Source organism: Notolepis coatsorum, assembly GCF_963971535.1.
Source record: "Notolepis coatsorum genome assembly, chromosome: 6".
In the NCBI taxonomy this organism is placed as follows: Eukaryota; Metazoa; Chordata; class Actinopteri; order Aulopiformes; family Paralepididae; genus Notolepis; species Notolepis coatsorum.
The window spans coordinates 84,147,830-84,170,130 of record NC_140170.1 but is presented as its reverse complement, the minus strand read 5'-3'; positions in this window follow the sequence as shown (position 1 = coordinate 84,170,130).

Below are 22,301 nucleotides of genomic sequence, written 5' to 3'. Positions count from 1 at the left end.
GGGGCTGCAGAAATGGAGCCCAACCAATCAGAGAGGCGTCTGCAGAACTTCAGCCATTGGGTGGGACCCAAATCACGTCACCAAAATCAGCCAATGGAAGCGAGGGGTTGCTATGTGCGGTGCTTGTATGTGCGGGGCTTGTAAGCGCTGGTCTCCGGAGCTGCAGCTGGAAGCATCTCCGTGAGTCTGCTGTGGACAGATGCGGTTTGCCATTTGATCAGCAGGTGGCGCTGATAGTGCACTGCTGGGAAACCTGACTGATCACATTCCTGCCTGATTAAATAACATGTCTGTCCGTTCTTCTGACCGTGTGTGTGTGTGTGTGTGTGTGTGTGTGTGTGTGTGTGTGTGTGTGTGTGTGTGTGTGTGTGTGTGTGTGTGTGTGTGTGTGTGTGTGTGTTTGTGTTAGGGTGACCAGATACAAAAAGTCCAAAAGCAGGACAACAGTAAGATTTTGGTGGGACAAAGTGGGACAAAGTGGGACAGATAGATAATGTAATTTTTTTTATTATAATAACTCGTCTTCACCGAATAGATAAAGGTTAAATCTAAATAAATACAAATTAAATACAGAATTATATCTCTCCACATTCATCTTGGCACTGGCAGCCGGCTTGTTACCACCTAACATCTGTTTTAAATATTCAAACTTCATCACTTGACAGGAATGTCTTGTGTTCGATATTTTTTTTTGCTTCAAAAAGAGGGACATCCTCTCAATATGTGGGACGCGGTCTCAAATGGTGGGACAGTACAACCAAAAGGGGGACACCTGGTCACCCTAGTGTGTGTGTGTGTGTGTCTATCCATAGCTCTCATTTAGCCCAGGAGAATCTTGTCTAAGCTTAGACGTCTACCAAACTTTCACTTTTCACCCCATTTTAGACATTGTTTAAACGTCTAAGCTTAGACGTTCAAAACACGTCTAATCTTAGACGTCTACCAAACTTTCACTTTTCACCCCACTTTAGACTGATTTTAGACGTCTATGTCATGACGTTGAAACAACGTCTAAGCTTAGACGTTCAAAACACGTCTAAGCTTAGACGTCTACCAAACTTTCACTTTTCACCCCACTTTAGACTGATCTTAGACGTCTATGTCATGACGTTGAAACAACGTCTAAGCTTAGACGTTCAAAACACGTCTAAGTTTAGACGTTCGAAACACGTCTAGAATAGACGTCTACCAAACTTTCACTTTTCACCCCATTCTAGACTGATTTTAAACGTCTAAGCTTAGACGTTCAAAACACGTCTAAGCTTAGACGTTCAAAACACGTCTAGAATAGACGTCTACCAAACTTTCACTTTTCACCCCATTCTAGACCGATTTTAGCCTATAGCCTTGATTGACATTTTTTATTAACAGATTGCAGAATGGGTACAGTACAGTACAGCTCAATACACACAATTGTTAACCCTTTCACTGCCACACTACCAAAACGGTTAACCCTTTCACTGCGACAATACACAGTATGTTAACCCTTTCACTGCATATATGTAGTATCCTCAAGAATATGTGCATAATCTTGTGTAATTTTTGCAATTGTACATATCTAATTTAAATTATTAGAAGCATTATGGTAAACTTTATATTACCAGCTATACGTTAATATAATTAACCAAGTTCACATTGTGAGATGGAGAGTTCAGTGTTCTGATGGCCTGGGGGAAGAAGCTGAGCCGGAGTGTCTCTGTTCTCGTAGTGTGTGTACGGCGTTTGCCTGACCGCAGCAGCTTGAACAGGCTGTTGTTGGGGTGGTGGGGGGTGTTTAATTATTCTGCAGGCTCTGGATTTGCACCTCCTGTTATATAAGACCTGCAGGGGTGGTAGTGCAATACCCGTAGTACGCTCTGCTGAGCGCACCATTCTCTGGAGTGCCTTCCTGTCCTGTGCCGTGCTGTTTCCAAACCAGGCAGTGATGTTTCCAGTCAGAATGCTCTCTACAGCCCCGGAATAGAAGGAGTGGAGTATCTTCCCCGATACTTTGAACTTCCTTAACTGTCTCAGGTGATAGAGGCGCTGTTTAGCCTTTTTCACCACATAATATATGTGTGTTGACCATGTCAGGTCCTCTGTGATGTGGACTCCCAGGTACTTGAAACTGCTCACCCTGCTCACCCTCTTCTTGGACCTAGTAAGGTTTCGTCGATAATCCAATGTACAGTTACCCCCCCCCCCCCCCCGCCTACCCACCCCCGCCCCACCCAACCACCTACAATGTACAGTCCGCCTCCCCCCCCACCTACCCCCCCCCCCTCCTCCAATGTACATTTTCTTCGTCAAATGTATATACCGGTACTCTCTCTTTTTTTTAACTCTTTTTGTACCACAAACAGTACTGTATTTGTAAATCTGGTATGTCATAAATCCAATCTCCCCCCAATCCCATTCAATCTATTTTGCTGCAGCTCAAATGTATTCCCTTGCCCCAGTTTGCCTTTTATGTCTCTGTCTGTGTTTTGTGTATTTGTATATTTGTTTTTGTTTTGCTGCCATTTTGGCCAGGTCTTGCTCGAAAAAGAGATCTTTGATCTCAAGTGACTACCTGGTAAAATAAAGGTAAAATAAAAAAATGTATGTCACCCCCCCCCCCCCCCCCCACCTACCCAATCCAATGTACAGTTTCTATGTCAAATGTATATACTTTTTTTTCTGGACTCTTTTTGTATCACAAACAGTACTGTATTTGCAAATCTGGTATGTCATAAATATATAGATGTAGCAGTACTGTCTATCTGTATGTCATGTATGTCATATATGTTACGATGAATTGAAAATGGGGGACCCTGATGTAAACAAGATGAAAGTCTTTCTCTGGTCTGCATCCCCTTAACAATTGTATGTATTGAGCTGTACTGTACTGTACCCATTCTGCAATCTGTTAATAAAGTTTTCAATCAATCAATCAATCAATATTATGTTATGATGAATTGAAAATGGGGGACCCTGATGTAAACAAGATGAAAGTCTTTCTCTGGTCTGCATCCCCTTCTGCAATCTGTTAATAAACTTTTCAATCAATCAATCAATCAATCAATGAGTGGTGCTGAGAGGGAGGGGGCAACGGGGAAGTCTCGCGTAATCGCACGAGTGTCGCCCGTTTGAACACGGGTTGGAAACCCCGTCGTTCACTTCCTTCCACCCTGGTTCCTTCGCTGCCTGTTGGCTGTCCACAAGCAAGGTAAATGTCTCTATTATTTTAATAAAATGTGGCCAAGCCCATTACTATTCCCTCTCGAAACGTAACCGGGTTGACTACTATATATGTAATGGCATGTGTAGTTGGTTCATACGAGTGTACGTGCTTGTATTTCTATCGTTGACTTCGTTTGCAAATTTTAACGTTCGCTATGGCAGACGAGCAGGGGCCGCATTAACGACGGCCGCGGCCCGTGGGCCTTTAGTGACGAGCCCCCCCCCCATTTTTTTTTTTTTTTTTTATTTTTTTTTTATAATAATAATAATGCAATAAAAGTCTGAAAATGAAGGGATTATGTCCATGAGTGTAATTTTTAGAAATTAAGGCCTGCCTCTTATATAAGCCTCTCTAATAAAGGCCTGGTGCTCTTTGCAGCTGAGGTAAATAGAAGACCCGTCCTATATTTGAGGATTTACGGTAAATCAAGATGTTCAATTATCTTAAGGTACAATACCTGAAATGAAAATGTGTGTGTTTCCAGCCAACCAGGTAACATGGCAGAAAAAAGAAAGAATACAGACATCGGAGCATTTTTCAGTACACCAAAACGCAAAGTAAGAACCCTAGTAGCCTAATAGCTCAAAGACTTAAAGGGCGGGCTCCACAAATAATGGATTGCACGGTGTTAATTGCACCCTTACTTACAATTCATTATGAATTGTAAATGGGGGACCCTGATGTAAACAAAACAAAAGTCTTTCTCTGGTCTGCAACCCCTTAACAATTTTGTGTATTGAGCCGTACTATATTGTACCCATTCTGCAATATGTTAATAACATTTTTAATCAATCAATAACAGATTGCAGAATGGGTACAGTACAGTACGGCTCAATACACACAATTGTTAAGGGGATGCAGACCAGAGAAAGACTTTCGTCTTGTTTACATCAGGGTTCCCCATTTTCAATTCATAATGAATTGTAAGTAAGGGTGCAATATAAATGTTTCATAATGATGTTCAGTGTATTCATACGTGTATTGCTCTCCTTAATGTAGAATGATATGGTGACTGTACAGACTCAGGAAGGAGAGAAAGAGACCCAAGAGTTACAGGTAATGGAAATATCAGACAGTCAGCTTAAAGTGTAGGATAACATAACAAATTAAGACACAAATACTTGGATTATATATCCCCCCTCTCTCCCTTTCTTTACAGAGTAGCATAAAGATTGTGTATTCAAACCGGTTCAGTGTATTCATAAGTGTATTGCTCTCCTTAATGTAGAATGATATGGTGACTGTGCAGACTCAGGGAGGAGGCAGAGAAGGAGAGAAAGAGACCCAAGAGTTACAGGTAATGGAAATATCAGACAGCTTAAGTGTAGGATAACATAACAAATTAAGACACAAAATAGGCTATATTTACAGCAGACCCTGTTATTGTTCCTTGTTGGTATTTTTTCTCTTTCTTATTAAAAACTTGGCCTATTTGAAAGGAGATTGATTTAAATTATGCTGTGACCTGCTGCCAATATCCTGTGTAACTAAATCGAATATACTTGTATTGAGGAGACACTTGTACGTTAGTCTAGAGGTCAAATACTTATGTTAATCCCTATTTAAAATGTAACGTTCTGTTGCATGTGTCCAGATGTGGGGCGTCAGTGAAAGATGTCAACCTACAGGAGTTTGTTCGTGCCCTGGCGGCCTTCCTGAAAAAGTGAGTTGACTTAATTAATTTCCTCCAAGGGTGTGACAGTCACACTATTAAAAGAATATAAAAAAGCATATTCCACAGTTATGATACATTTCTTCGGTCACCAGGTCAGAAAAGCTGAAGGTGCCAGACTGGGTGGACCTGGTCAAGCTGGCTAAACACAAGGAGCTGGCCCCTAATGATGAGAATGGTTCTACACCAGAGCTGGTAAATTGTGACATCATCCCACCATCTCTTGTTTCCACTGCTGTTGGTATTAGTTGCGTTGATTAACGCAACTAGTGTTAGCTGTAACATTTGATGGCTGACGTAGCAGCTCTAATGTTTGCAGGGCTGTACACTGCGACGAGATGATCGCAAATTGCCTATTAATTTGGCCGTTGCGAGTGAAAAATAATATCTGGGAGCAACGTTGTGAGTAGTGATTTCAACCTTCATTGGCATTTCACTCCTAAATTAATCAATACAAATTGGATAAAAAAAATTGTAAAACTTTAGCCTACAACCAAGGCTGTACAGTGCGACACAATGTCGTGGTGCTATGAAAATTGTCGTTGAGCTGAGCTCATCAAAATCAATGGAGGACTTTCAGGAAAGTAAAAAACGCATAGCGCTTGCCGATTGGTGCTAAGAACAGCAGGGCGGGTGCAAGCGATGTGACGTAATTGGCAGACTCGACTGTCAATCAAAATTATTCTGTTGCCGGCTGAATGATTGAATGAATGAAAACGTTATTAACGATTGCAGAATGGGTACAATACAGTACAGCTCAATACAACAACAGTGGACTGGAGGATGAAGACTAGAAAAAGTCTTTCGGCTTTTTTACATAAGGGTCTTCTATTTTCAATTCATCAAAACATTTAGAGACATACAAATATACAATAGTTTCATAAAAATGCTATTTATTTATTGATTGATTGATTTAAAACTTTATTAACATATTGCAGAATGGGTACAGTACAGCTCAATACATACAATTGTTAAGGGCATGCAGACCAGAGAAAGACTTTCGTCTTGTTTACATCAGCGTCCCCCATAAACGCACCCGTGTATTGAAGCTTCTGTAGCTTGTCACAGAAATATTCTGTACTTGTTTCAGATGTACCCCAGACAAGGCCCACTCCCAGGAGAGACAAATTTCCTCTGCCTGAAAAGACTAAGATTATAAATAGAATTTACCATATTATAAGTTATTGCTGGTGTAAACATTCTTACAGTTGGGTAAAAATGCCTAGACACTGGTGACCGTTGTTTCAACAACTAACAGTGATAAAATCTTAGCATGTAATTTGAGTTTATTCCTTTGTGAAGTATGGGAGAATACATTAAAACGCCCTCAGTCACAAACGGTTTGAGTTGTTTTGCACAATATTTGCGGTTATTTGAAGTACGGAATGTTTTCACTACATTTAACTAATAATTGTCATTTATATCAGGGTTCCAGAGAAAAGTGATGGAGACCCTCCTGGAAATCAAGGATGATATAAAAAAAACTCCACAAAGAAATTCATCCGGATGGGAGGGTCGACATACACCCCTGCCAGACAGAGGAGGCGTTGAAATGGTGACTTTTAAATCTTTTCCTAGGATAGGGATTACTGACTCATATGTTCAAAGGATTTAAATTGTATTGTACATGATGTTACATTAATATACATGTCATTTGGTTTTTTCTTATTCAGATATCCACATTGACGGGGATCGGGGGAAAGAGTGTCCGCGACTGCACTAACAAGATGATGGACAGGTATTTATATGCATGTACAAAGATGCAGGTTGAGGCAGGCAGGCATGCGTTCTCACTTTCTGTGTTTATGTTTGGAAAGACCAGATGAAGTCAGACGCGTATATTATATTGATAGACCACTACACTTCCGCGTTACATTGAAATCAGGGAGGAGATTGCGGGGGGGTCAAATGAATGGATGTGGACGAGAGCCGTGATGGAAGTGGTTGCCGATACGGCTGTGGGGGTGCTAGAGACATGATCGAATAGACGTTTATGCGCCTCGCTCTCCTGAACACGGCGTGACCCATAACTAATCGATCAGAACTAGGCCTGCCGCGATAAGCAATAAATCGATTAATTGCAGCGATAATTAAAATTAATGCAATGATTTTGACGGGCGCGATTAATTGCTATTTGCGCGTTTGTTTTAATGAGGCGGAACCAGTGCCCATTGTCAGTCACTGTCCGTGTTGGGAGGCGGGCCGCTGGCTTTACTACAGAGCAGAGAGCACAGCACAGGAGCTCCGTGGGGCAACACCACATAGCTTAACTACATTTCTCAATAGTGTTGCTCCTTTTAACCAAGTAGCGTTATTTGTAGTGTAACGTTAGCGTTTTAACGTTAGTAGCTAACGTTAAAACTAACTTAAAGTTAGTTGTTCACCAACAATCTCAACATTCGTTTTATCATTAGCTCATGTCGATCTACTAGTAGCATCAGCAAGCTAACGTTAGCTGGCCCCAGTCCACTAGCAGCATGTCGATCTACCAGCAGCATCAGCAAGCTAACGTTAGCTGGCCCCAGTCCACTAGCAGCATGTCGATCTACCAGCAGCATCAGCAAGCTAACGTTAGCTGGCCCCTGCCCATTAGCAGCATGTCGAAGTAGTAGTAGCATCAGCAAGCTAACGTTAGCTGGCCCCAGTCCACCAGCAGCATCAGCAAGCTAGGATAATAACAACAATACTTCCGGTCCGGTCGGTGGGCTTCAAAATAAAAGTCTAAAACACCGGAAAAGACGGAGCGGTGGGCTTCAAAATAAAGGTTTTGGGAAATAAATTTCTCAAAAAAAAATTCTCTAACCGGTCGCAATAATATCGCTTATCGCGATATTTTCGGGGGCAATTAATCGCCCAGCAAAATTTGTTATCGTGGCAGGCCTAATCAGAACTAAATCGGCAGAGAAAAAGCCCATTTTAAAGCACCTATTCCGCATGGACATGCGCAGAGTGCCCATGGAGTCTGGACGACGCGAGATGACGCACGAATGAATGTGGACTGTTCCATCAGAGGGCGGAGCTTCGGTGGCCAATGTCCTTTCAGCCGAACAGGATAATGAAAAAATTATCCCACTAAATGGCCAGACGTGTCTTATGGCGACATCTACAATTACCTCATTGAGTCTACAGGTAGACTAATGTTTATATTTAAGTGCAGCGGTCTGTAGCCACTTACATGACCATCGAAGCTCCCCCCTCTGATGGAACAGTCCACATTCATTCGAGCGTCATCTCGCGTCGTCCAGACTCCATGGGCACTCTGCGCATGTCCATGCGGAATAGGTGCTTTAAAATGAGCTTTTTCTCTGCCGATTTAGTTCTGATCGATTAGTTATGGGTCACGCCGTGTTCAGGAGAGCGAGGCGCATAAACGTCTATTCGATCATGTCTCTAGCACCCCCACAGCCGTATCGGCAACCACTTACATCACGGCTCTCGTCCACATTCATTCATTTGACCCCCCCGCAATCTCCTCCCTGATTTCAGAATCCCGGAAGTGTTACGGTGGTCTATAGTAAATGTACTGAGGATGGACCGATGATGTTGACATTTAAACAAAAAATACAATGCATAATAAATGTGTTCATGATCATCATGCAACAAAAAACAATGGGAGGAAGGGGTTTTATGAAACTGGTGATACACTTGTAGTCATAGTACAGCCTTTCCCTTCAATTTGTATTTGTTTTGACTAGTCACTTGTTGAATTGCTTGAATTATTAATGTCATGACTTTCTCTTAGAGACTCATGACAAATGCAGTCATGTCCCGTTTTAATTTAAAAGGGGGTGGTCTACGAGACAAGAGGGCCTTTAAGGAGACTGCCCTCTACCGTGTATGTTGGAACGGATAACGGAATTTAAAAAATGTCTAGAGGCAGAGAGCAGAGGAGAGATAGGAGAGGTATTGTATTTCATGACTGTTGGGAACTAGGCTTAATGTAGCACCTACTTCCACGGATGAAGCTAAGCTAGGCTAACGGTCCAGGTGTTCCCTAAGCCTAATGCAATGCATGCATGTCTAACTCCAGGGAAGATGTTTAATAAGCTAATTTCCCAAAATGTTGGGAGTGTTCCTTTAAGTTGCCTTAATGTTCAAAGGCTTAACCTGTTACAGTATATTTATGTAAATATATATATAAATGTGCGAATTGGCTATAATAAGGTAATTTATACGCCTCCTATTCTATAATAATATTTCTAATGGCATTGGTCCGGATGGGAGAATTCAGTACTGTATCTACAGAACCTTCGGTTTAATCATCTTCCCTTTATTAATTTCCTTAGATTTTTTTTGTACACGATCTCAAGAAGGTACTGAACGAGATCAGTGGCAGTTTTTAATGTTTGGTCATTATTAGCATGGTGTTATTCACTGTCAAAGATGCAAAGAAAAATCTTAATTCATATTCTCCTTTCTTCACAATTTAAGCAAGCCTAGTAATAGACACAATATTTCTGACACTGTGATTACGTTCCCTGAGGTCCATAGATGTCCCTAGATACCAAGAATATGCAAATGTTCTTGTAGAAGTGGAGCAATATTTTATTTACCTAGTTGCCTTAATGTTCAAAGGCTTAACCTGTTACAGTATATTTATGTATCTAATATATGTAAATATATATATATATATATATATATATATATATATATATATATATATATATATATATATATATATATATATATATATATATATAATAAATGTGCGAATTGGCTATAATAAGGTAATTTATACGCCTCCTATTCTATAATATTTCTAATGGCATTGGTCCGGATGGGAGAATTCAGTACTGTATCTACAGAACCTTCGGTTTAATCATATTCCCTTTATTAATTTCCTTAGACTTTTTTGTACACATGATCTCAAGAAGGTACTGAACGAGATCAGTGGCAGTTTTTAATGTTTGGTCATTATTAGCATGGTGTTATTCACTGTCAAAGATGCAAAGAAAAATCTTAATTCATATTCTCATTTCTTCACAATTTAAGCAAGCCTAGTAATAGACACAATATTTCCGGGGGTCATCCCTACTGCTGTAACCTACTAATGCTTACCACTTGTATCTATTGCTATGTCCGCCCATCACAATCACGTGAGTTGTATTAACGCCTGTCCCGTCTCCCTGTCTCCCTGTCAGTGGCTGTCCAGGAGTGTTGGACGTCCCGTGCTGAAGACCGGGAGGATGCGACCCCCTCTGCGCCTCTCCGGCTGTCTCGAAGTGCCCGAAGACTGGGAGGATGCAACCCTCTCTGCGCCGCCCCTTAGCTCAAATAGATCCGCTATCAGCTCTATCTTTAATCTTCAAAATGTTCAGTTGCTATGTATGTGTGTTGGGCCAGCCTTTAGTATTTTAAAATAAAAAGAAATTATAAAAACGGCTAACTTTTGACTATTCCATGTTATTGATGTGTTAATGTTTAAACAATGCATTTTCAACGCTCATGCTTTAATGTAAAGTTTGGTAGACGTCCATGTCATGATGTTGAAACAACGTCTAAACATAGAAGTTCAAAAAAACGTCTAAGCTTAGACGTTAAAAACACGTCTGGAATAGACGTCTACCAAACTTTCACTTTTCACCCCATTCTAGACTGATTTTAGACGTCTATGTCATGACGTTGAAACAACGTCTAAACATAGACGTTCAAAACACGTCTAAGCTTAGACGTTAAAAACACGTCTGGAATAGACGTCTACCAAACTTTCACTTTTCACCCCATTCTAGACTGATTTTAGACGTCTATGTCATGACGTTGAAACAACGTCTAAACATAGACGTTCAAAAAACGTCTAAGCTTAGACGTTAAAAACACGTCTGGAATAGACGTCTACCAAACTTTCACTTTTCACCCCATTCTAGACTGATTTTAGACGTCTATGTCATGACGTTGAAACAACGTCTAAACATAGACGTTCAAAACACGTCTAAGCTTAGACGTTAAAAACACGTCTGGAATAGACGTCTACCAAACTTTCACTTTTCACCCCATTCTAGACTGATTTTAGACGTCTATGTCATGACGTTGAAACAACGTCTAAACATAGACGTTCAAAAAACGTCTAAGCTTAGACGTTAAAAACACGTCTGGAATAGACGTCTACCAAACTTTCACTTTTCACCCCATTCTAGACTGATTTTAGACGTCTATGTCATGACGTTGAAACAACGTCTAAACATAGACGTTCAAAACACGTCTAAGCTTAGACGTTAAAAACACGTCTGGAATAGACGTCTACCAAACTTTCACTTTTCACCCCATTCTAGACTGATTTTAGACGTCTATGTCATGACGTTGAAACAACGTCTAAACATAGACGTTCAAAAAACGTCTAAGCTTAGACGTTAAAAACACGTCTGGAATAGACGTCTACCAAACTTTCACTTTTCACCCCATTCTAGACTGATTTTAGACGTCTATGTCATGACGTTGAAACAACGTCTAAACATAGAAGTTCAAAACACGTCTAAGCTTAGACGTTAAAAACACGTCTGGAATAGACGTCTACCAAACTTTCACTTTTCACCCCATTCTAGACTGATTTTAGACGTCTATGTCATGACGTTGAAACAACGTCTAAACAGAGACGTTCAAAAAAACGTCTAAGCTTAGACGTTAAAAACACGTCTGGAATAGACGTCTACCAAACTTTCACTTTTCACCCCATTCTAGACTGATTTTAGACGTCTATGTCATGACGTTGAAACAACGTCTAAACAGAGACGTTCAAAAAACGTCTAAGCTTAGACGTTGAAAACACGTCTGGAATAGACGTCTACCAAACTTTCACTTTTCACCCCATTCTAGACCGACTTTAGCCTAGACGTCTATGGGCCATTTAGACGTCTTTTAAACGTCTATTCAACGTAAAATTGCTCAGAGGGCAGTGTCACATATATGTACAGTTTATTCCTACTCCTATCCAAGCTCCGGGAGGGTCATCAAAGAGAAGTCGGGTCATCAAAGAGAAGTCGCCTATTCTTAGTCCTTGCCCCACAATGGTGGAATGAACTACCCACCCCAGTTAGGACAGCCGAATCCCGTCTAATCTTTCGCCGTCGACTAAAGACTCACTACTTCAACCATTGATTGATTGATTGATTGAAAACTTTATTAACAGATTGCAGAATGGGTACAATACAGTACAGCTCAATACACACAATTGTTAAGGGGATGCAGACCAGAGAAAGACTTTCGTCTTGTTTACATCAGGGTCCCCCATTTTCAATTCATCAGGACATATATGACATACATGACATACAGATAGTCAGTACTGCTACATCTATACATTTATGACATACCAGATTTGCAAATACAGTACTGTTTGTGATACAGAAGGAGTCAGGAAAAGGGAGTATATACATTTGACGTAGAAACTGTACATTGGAGGAGGTTGGGTGGGGGGGGGGGGTTGGGTACACTGGGATATTGACAACCATACTGGGTAATCTACATTGGAGGTGGTTGGGGGGGGGGGGGGGCACACTGTATATACAAGCAAAACTGTACATTGAGGGGGGGGGGGGGGGGGGGAGACACTGTACAAACAAACAAAATTGTACATTGGACTATTGACAAAACCATACTAGGTAAATGACTGTACATTGGAGGGGGTTGGGTTAGGATATTTACAGGGGCCAGTGTTGAATTGCAGTCTCCCGTAGGTGTCCCTTGAGAGAGGTTTTGAAAGTGGGTAGTGATCCACATTCCTTTACAGCTTTGGGTAGGGCGTTCCACATTGATGTGGCATAATTGCGAAACGTGTTTAGTCCCTTATTTGAGCCGAATCTGGGTTTAACATGATTTGTGGAGCTCCCTCTGGTGTTGTGATCGTGGTATTCACTGACCTTTGGGAAGTATTTTGACATGTACATGGGTACCATTATCTAAATAAAAAAAATCTAACCCTAACTAACCTTACTGTCATGCACTTGTCCTAATAAACTAACCTACACTGTAGCACTCAACACTTTATGAACATTGTTACTGAGACGAAAGTTAAGTTTACTCTATTATTACTAGATCTGGTATGTCATAAATGTCTAGATGTACACTTTATGAACATTGTTACTGAGACGAAAGTTAAGTTTACTCTATTATTACTAGATCTGGTATGTCTAGAGATGTAACATTACTGTCTATGTACACATCATGTCTAGATGTAAACTTTATGAACATTGTTACTGAGACGAAAGTTAAGTTTACTCTATTATTACTAGATCTGGTATGTCTAGATGTAACATTACTGTCTATTTACAAGTTTACTCTATTATTACATGTCATAAATGTCTAGATGTAACATTACTGTCTATGTACCTATGTAAACGAGACGAAAGTGAAGTTGAAAATGGTGCGCAGTAGTGCAAATACTTGTCCAGACCGCCTCCAACCCGTCCAGCCTGGCTCTGCGGCTCTGCAGATACCCCCTATTGGCAGCTTGCGTTCTCTGTGGCTGCCACAGAGTCTAGTGAGGGGATCGCTCCGGTGCTGCAGTCGGACGCTACGCGGTGGTGGCACTGGTGCACATAGGGAATCCAGGGAAAGCTGTCACACTTTTATTCCCCCTACTTTTAAAACCATGTTCACTAGGACAGACAATTATGTTTTGTGAAATTAAACGTTTCTACTTATTGATGCAACAAGGCACCCTGTAACTGAGGGGTACAATTCCCTGACTGTATTACTAGATATGATACTTACTACCACTACCTTTGTACTTAATATTCGGCCACCCAGTACACGGCATAAATATATTATCATGAACACTCTCACGTAGATGAAACGGATCCAACACAAATGTACGAATTAGAAACAGGTCTTTATTTCTACACAGCGATGGTGTGTAGAATAAGCACTTAATCACTTAATTACATTTATGAATTGAAATAGTATGCACTTTTATGGCAAGGAGTATTCGTCGGTATATCAATAGAGAATGTCCAATCTCTGAAGGCGCAGGTGGTAAATATACGACCTGGAATAGTTAAGGAATAACAGCAATGATACTTTAATGATTATATACTGGATACACTAGAGGGGGTTAATCCGGTCGCTTGTAAGCCGACAGGAGTAGGAGGGGGGGGGGGGTAGAATCCGGCTGCCTCGTCCGGCCAAGGGTATCCCAGGTGAACCCACTGTAGTGCCGTTCAATGCGCCGGCGATCCTTGGACCACAGATGAAAGCAGGTGGACTCTTTGTGGGCCGGCTCTCTCCGTCCACGGGGGAGAGACGTGAAGCGACCTCGTCTTGCAGAGCGTCTCCTCACCTTGCGTCCTCTCCAGGGGGGGGGGTTCCAACACACGGCAGTGTCGGGGGTCTTTATCCATGGAATAATCAAAGTATCCAAAGCATAATCCGTGCCTGGGAAGGCGGGCTGTCGTCGGTAGAATAATCCGGTATACAGGTCCACTCGCTCGTCGGCTCTGGGGCTCCTCGGGTGCAGCTTCACATAGGGTCAACCACCCTGGGTAAGCAGCCAGTTCTCTGCCCGAAACGATGGGGTACTGACTACGGTAGTATTCTCACCGCACGAAGCACTATATATTAACAGACTATTATTAGCTTAATAGACTACGTCCAACTCGACGATATAGTGCCAAATATGACTATTCAAATATTAATATACACGATGTCTCAATACCGATGGTAGGCGAACTTGGCCTTACTCCCACACGTGGCGTCGCGGGGAGGCTTTACGTCTGTGACTCTATTGGAGGGTAAGAAACTGGACTGAAAAGAAAGTCCTACTTTAGTAGCGCAGTATATATACGCACTATGAACAAATAGTCCCATTAGTGGTGCGGTAGCCAAATTCCTACGCGGAACTAGGACTTGTTCGTACATGTCGAGCGGTACGTTTGAACTGGGTCTGAGGGGTATGGCAGCCTGGCACCAAGGTCTCGACCAATAGTAGAATGGAGACTATTATGGGATGTTCAGTAGGCTAGAATGGATATTCAATGCATATTGTACAAGGAATATACAAGGGATATCAGGGAATATTAGAGAATATACAAATACAATTAAATATATATATATAAATAAATATATATATTCGGTTTAATCTGGCCCTTCACAACAGCCACCCCCTGAATAGGTCCCAGACCTAATCAGTTAAACAGAGACAGATTAATCGCGTTGTCTATTTACACATAAGGGTTTGCTGTAGGGGTCAGTCAACTTCACAAAGTCATAGGGTTGTAGGGTCATGGTCATCATCGATTGTGTCTGGGAGTCGAGGCAGTTCTATGAGCCTTGCCACGGGACGGGTGTAAGTGCGACCCTGGACGAGCACTTCAGCTGCTCGGACCTTGCCGTCGGCACCGGTGATCACTTTGCTTACGCGGCCGGCCGGCCACATAGCTCTGGGCAGTGATTGATCAATAATCATGACGACTGTTCCTTCTGTCAAATTGTCTCTCTCCTTTACCCACTTCTGGCGGGTCTGTAGAGACGGTAGGTAGTGCAGTAGGAAACTGTTCCTGTGCAGCGGGCCAAAGCAGTCCATACCCGTTGAGTGGAATGGCTTGTCACCGATTCGGAGGCGACATGGAGGAAGGTCAGCCATCCTTGGTATGCTGGGCTGCGCGCGCCACTTGCGGCAGTCTAGACATGTTCGCTGGAAGCGTCGTACCGCCTCTCTTCCTTGTAGGATCCAGTAACGACGTCTGATTTCCGCGAAGACTCTTTCTGCTCCTGCGTGATGTACATCCTCATCGTATTTCTTTATAATCAGCTCTGTGACCTTGTGTCGGCTGTTCAATACGATCGGGTATTTAATGTCATTTGGTAGATTGGGGGCTCTGCGTAGGCGACCACCCACTCTGATGAGGGTGTGAGCGTCGCTCTCGGGGGCCAGGTGAATTAATCTGCTGTCGGATGGGACGGGCTTTCCTCCCTGTAGACAGGCCAATTCATCGGGGAACGAGTCTCTCTGGGCTCGCTGCAGTAGAAGCAATTCTGCTTCCTCGTAGTTAGCTGCTGACATATCAGCGGGGGACTTGCACTCCGGGTGGTACCGCAGGAATGTTCTTTGTTGTGCACTCTCTATGGACGTGCAATCGTCTATGTTAGGGTCGGTGGAGGCTACGGTGCTCAATCCACAGAACACAGACTTCTTAATTTCCACCTCCTCTGGACTTGCTTCCCTCGGGATAGGCATGGGCCACTGTCCTTCCGGGAGTCTTAGGAATGCGGGGCCGTCACTGTAGACATTGCGACGGGTGAGGTCATCCAGGGGCATCCCCCGGGTGATGACGTCAGCTGGGTTCTGTTTTGTATCAACGTAGCGCCACTCTGTTTCTCCGGTTAACTCTTCGGTTAAGTCTTGAATCTCGGTGACTCTGACTCCCACGAAGACTTTGTACTTGCATGAGTCCGATTTGATCCAGGCGAGTACCGTCGTGGAATCTGACCACAGGATTGTTCTAGACACCGGTATGGTGAGCTCACGTTGGATGAGCGTGGCTAGGTGCGCTCCGGCTAGGGCTGCGCAGAGCTCTAGACGTGGGATAGATTGTTGCTTGCGTGGGGCTATTCTCGAGCGGGCGAGGACAAATGCTGTGTAGATCTCTCCCCCCTGGTCTTGGGCCCGCAAGTAGGCTACTGATCCGTATGCGACCTCTGAGGCGTCACTGAAGACGTGTAAGTCCATTTTACATGTCTCTGGCCTCACCGTGGGTGGGAAGTAGCTTCGGCGCATATTAACGCCTGGGAGTGAGTGGAGCTCCATCTCCCACTCTCTCCAGGTGGATGCAAGGTGTGCGGGAATGGGGTCGTCCCAGCCCTGGTCCTTGTCCCACAATGCTCGTACAATCATTTTTGCCCTGGTGGTGTACGGTAGAATACATCCTAGCGGGTCATATTGTCGGGCGAGTGTTGTGTACACACTCCGTCTGGTGGTCGGCGCCGCCGCCGGCCTTCCCTGCTCCGTAGTCAGGGGCTTGTGTCTGTAGTGAAGCGAATCTGTTTTGAATCGCCACACCAATCCCAGGGTCATCTCCTGGGCTTCTCCCGGGATTGTAGCCATCCAGGTCTCGCTGCTGGCTGCCTTGTCCTCGGAGGAGAGGCTGCGCAGTACTTGCGGATCGCTGCTGGCCCACTGCCTGAGATCAAAGCCGCCTTTGATCAATGAGGCGCGGAGTTTAATCAGGAGAGCCTCGGCTTCTTCCTGGGTTGAAAGGCTTTGTAGACAGTTGTCTACGTAGAAGCTGTTCTTTACGCTGTGTCGGACCTCTTCGTCCGCTGCTGGGTCCTCTGCTACATGTTTCTGTAGTGCAAATGTCGCACAGCAGGGGCTGCACGTCGTTCCGAAGGGGAGGACTTCCCATTGGTAGATGGCTGGGTGCTCATCTCCTGGCTTCTCTCTCCATAGGAACCGTAACAGGGGCTTGTCCGCCTCTACTAATCTCACCTGCAGGAACATTCCTTTAATGTCCCCGCTGATGGCCACCTTTTCCTGGCGGAAGCGGAGTAGAACGCCGAGTAGGGAGGGGCCGAGTGTGGGACCGGGCAGTAACTCTTTATTCAGATTTTGGGATCCGATCTGGTAGCTGCAGTTAAATACTATGCGGTCTTTACCGTTGTGATGGACCTTGTGGTGGGGCACGTACCACGATTCAGTGGTCTGGTCAGCCTCTTTAATGTCCATCTTTGTGACGTGTCCCGCTGTGATGAGCTTCTCAATCTCAGCGCGGTATACACTCTCTTGGGCGGGGTTCTTGGCTAAGCGCCGCTCCGTGTTCAGCAGGTACCGTTCTGTGGCGTCTGTCTTGGCGTGGAAAGTAGGCATTCCTTCTCGCCGCAGGAGTGGCGTGGTGTATCTCAACACGCCGTTGACCGGGACTCTCTTGGTCCCTGTCTCGAGGAGGTGAATTGCGTAAATGTCATCTTTAGAGCGAATGTCTTTCTTTCCGTTCTTAAAGGGCATTTGTTCCATGGTCCATAGCCGCTCTACGTGTTGCAGGAGTGCGGTTTCTCCCTCTGTGACTCGGGAGTGGAGACATCTAGTGGCTGTACTTCGGTTGAGAGATTTGGCGAGCGGGCCTTGGAGAGTCCATCCCAAACGGGTCTCGACTGCTGCAGGGCAGCCTCGGGGTCCGGTATGAACCCGGTCTATCGGGACAATGAGGTCTGCATGGTCGGAGCCTATCAACAGGGTCGGCATAGCATTGTCTATGAGCGGGATCGGTAACTTGCGCAGATGTGCATATTTCTCCATCAGCTTGGCGACGGGGTATGTGTACCGCGACAGTCCTATTTCTTGGCTGGTACCGTCGCTCAGGCTGGCCGCTTGCTGCGATAGAGAATGAGACATTCTCGCCCTTTATCGTCTTCAAATCTCGTCTTATTGTCCGAATTGTCATTTGGGTTTCGCTTCCCCGCAGCCCTAGCTGGGCCGCAGCGGAGGCGAGCAGCAGGGTCTTCTCTGACCCGTCATCGAGGACGGCGTAAGTGTCCAGGACTTTATTCTGGTAGCTTAGTGTCACACGCACTACTTTTAGGAGTGCTCGGGCTCCACTGCTGCTGGCGGGATCGATGTACATGACGCTCGCTTTGCGGCTGGATGGTGCAGGTGAAGGGCGCCGTCTGTTACTGTCGTGAAGTATGTCCAGATGGGCTCCATCGCACTTGGTGCACCTTTTCTTTAAGCGGCATTCGGCTGCCATGTGTGAGCGCGCACAGCGAAAACAGCGCTTGTTGGACTTTATCCATTGACCTGCTTCCTCCGCGTTCAGCTTGGGGAAGGAGTCACATTGCGCTAGCCAGTGTTCTTTCTCACAGTAGGGGCACACTATCTTCCACTTCTCCGTTCTGGAGGGGGTACTGTGGCTCCTGCTGCTCGGTACTGACTCCGATTGGTGCATCACAGTCACCGATCTTCTTCCATCATTTAGTCGTCTGGTTCCTTCTCTGGAGCCAGGGGTGCTCCGTCCGAATGTATCTAGCCGTAGGCTGCTGACTTCTCTCGCCAGGAAGTCTGCTAGATCGAGGAGGTTCGGTTCGGGGCCATTCGGGTCTCTGTGGTCCCTCTGCCGCCTAAAGCGCTCCTGACGAGCGGGCGGCAGCTTCTCCAGGATCCTTTCCACATTTGAGTTGGCGTAAAGTTCATGCCTCCCCTTCTCTCTTTGCGCTCCCAACATCCCTACCAGGGACTGCACTCTGATGGACAGGTCGTCCAGTGCTCGATTGTCTATTGCTGGGGGTAAGCGGTCGATGTGTCGGATCTCCTGGATCACGTAATCCCATATGCGCCCATACCTCTGGTCCAATGCTACCAGCGCTGCTGTGTATGGGGTGGTGGAAGTCGCGTAGGCGAGCGCTATATTATGTGCGCGGGGCACCTTTAAGTGCTTCAGTAGGATGGCGTATTTGTGGCGTTCATCCAATACATCCATCAACATGGTCTCCAGACACATGCGGAGTTCTGTATACTGGGCCCGGTTCTCTTGGGTGAAGTCGGGTACCATAGGCGTGCCAATGTATGACGCTGACTGTGGATACATCGGCGAGCGTTGGGGGAGAGGCCTCCTAGGCGAGTCTCCTCCCGCTCCTTGGTATGGGCTGGTACCGGCAGTGTACCATGGCCCGCTTGTCCAGGTGCTGTTCCTCGGTGCGGGTCGTGCGTCGTGCTCACCCGTGTATAGAGTCGGGGGTCTGTAGCGCAGCTCCGCGGGAGTATAGCCTGGGCTGTACCGGACCTCCTGGTCCGGTAGAGTACTGTGCTGTCTTCGGGCGTGGTTCTCCTCCTCTTCCTCTTCGTCTTCAGTTAGGTCATCCAGTGCCTGTAGTCTCTGGTTTAGCCTCTCCACAGGATATGCTGCTCCTTCCCGGTTGCTAGGTCTCGCTTGGACCGGTGGGGGGAGGTGGTCTGTGGGGGGTATAGACCTCGTCTGTTGGTCAAGTTCAGGGTTGTTTACTCGGCTAGGGGATGCCGCCCTGGAGGTGTGTCTAGACGAGTTCCTGGAGCCTCTGGCGGAGGGAGAGGGTGTTGTCCGTCTGATCAGCTGTTCTATTAGTTGCGACTGCTGTCTGTCGCGCGCTGCGTCCCGTTGAGCACCGGCTCGTTCTCGGGCCACATTCTCTTCCATCTGAATGCGTCTTATTTCTAGACGTATCTGCTCGTGTTCGCTTCGCTGCTGGATCTGCAGTCGGTCGCGTTCAGCAGCGGCGTTCAGGCTGATGAGGAAGGCCTGCTGTAGGGTCCTCTCTGCCTCGCTGGGAGAAGGCGGTTGTATAGGGGAGCCTTCCCTCGGGGTACTCCTTGCGGAGCCTTGGAGCTCTATCTCCACGGTGCTCTCCCCGTCTTCTTCCGTGCCGAGTTCTCTCTCGGTAGCGTTGTATTCCTCCCGGGACTCATCGGGGACTACTTCTTCAGTACTGGCGGGGTGTGAAGTCATGTCTGGTTCCCACTGGTCCCCACCGTGAACTTGGTCAGTTACATTAGAGCCCGTAGGGGCCTCTATGGTCGGGGTAGTCTGGGCGTTGGGGTTAGACATACTTTTACTTTCTAGTTTTACCGCGTTTACTGTTAGTAGAAGACTAGGTTGTTGACTGACATCGTAAGCCTCTAAGTACTGAGGGAGCCGTCGTTCGCGCTGCGGGCGTTGGTTAGGAGGATCGTTTCGTGGAGTGTTCATCATAGGCCATTTCAATATTAATAACACTATATTAATATTACACTAATTACCATCCGGTTCGAAGGACCAATTGTAACTGAGGGGTACAATTCCCTGACTGTATTACTAGATATGATACTTACTACCACTACCTTTGTACTTAATATTCGGCCACCCAGTACACGGCATAAATATATTATCATGAACACTCTCACGTAGATGAAACGGATCCAACACAAATGTACGAATTAGAAACAGGTCTTTATTTCTACACAGCGATGGTGTGTAGAATAAGCACTTAATCACTTAATTACATTTATGAATTGAAATAGTATGCACTTTTATGGCAAGGAGTATTCGTCGGTATATCAATAGAGAATGTCCAATCTCTGAAGGCGCAGGTGGTAAATATACGACCTGGAATAGTTAAGGAATAACAGCAATGATACTTTAATGATTATATACTGGATACACTAGAGGGGGTTAATCCGGTCGCTTGTAAGCCGACAGGAGTAGGAGGGGGGGGGGGGGTAGAATCCGGCTGCCTCGTCCGGCCAAGGGTATCCCAGGTGAACCCACTGTAGTGCCGTTCAATGCGCCGGCGATCCTTGGACCACAGATGAAAGCAGGTGGACTCTTTGTGGGCCGGCTCTCTCCGGTCCACGGGGGAGAGACGTGAAGCGACCTCGTCTTGCAGAGCGTCTCCTCACCTTGCGTCCTCTCCAGGGGGGGGGGGTTCCAACACACGGCAGTGTCGGGGGTCTTTATCCATGGAATAATCAAAGTATCCAAAGCATAATCCGTGCCTGGGAAGGCGGGCTGTCGTCGGTAGAATAATCCGGTATACAGGTCCACTCGCTCGTCGGCTCTGGGGCTCCTCGGGTGCAGCTTCACATAGGGTCAACCACCCTGGGTAAGCAGCCAGTTCTCTGCCCGAAACGATGGGGTACTGACTACGGTAGTATTCTCACCGCACGAAGCACTATATATTAACAGACTATTATTAGCTTAATAGACTACGTCCAACTCGACGATATAGTGCCAAATATGACTATTCAAATATTAATATACACGATGTCTCAATACCGATGGTAGGCGAACTTGGCCTTACTCCCACACGTGGCGTCGCGGGGAGGCTTTACGTCTGTGACTCTATTGGAGGGTAAGAAACTGGACTGAAAAGAAAGTCCTACTTTAGTAGCGCAGTATATATACGCACTATGAACAAATAGTCCCATTAGTGGTGCGGTAGCCAAATTCCTACGCGGAACTAGGACTTGTTCGTACATGTCGAGCGGTACGTTTGAACTGGGTCTGAGGGGTATGGCAGCCTGGCACCAAGGTCTCGACCAATAGTAGAATGGAGACTATTATGGGATGTTCAGTAGGCTAGAATGGATATTCAATGCATATTGTACAAGGAATATACAAGGGATATCAGGGAATATTAGAGAATATACAAATACAATTAAATATATATATATAAATAAATATATATATTCGGTTTAATCTGGCCCTTCACAACACACCCACATTGGCGCCATTGTATTTTCAGTTGATGGGAACTGTAGTAGTTGTCGTCATTATCAAAAAAGAAGCAGGCAAGATATCCTGCATGATTTGCAGGCAGCTGTAGCCTACCAAAAACATGCAGGGGTTTGATATTCCTGCATGATGTAAATGTCCTAACCCAACCCCTCCAATGTACAGTAAATTACCAAGTACGGTTTTGTCAATATTCCAATGTACAGTTTTGCTTGTACAGGTGTACAGTGTTCCCCACCCACCCCTCCTACCCAACCCCACC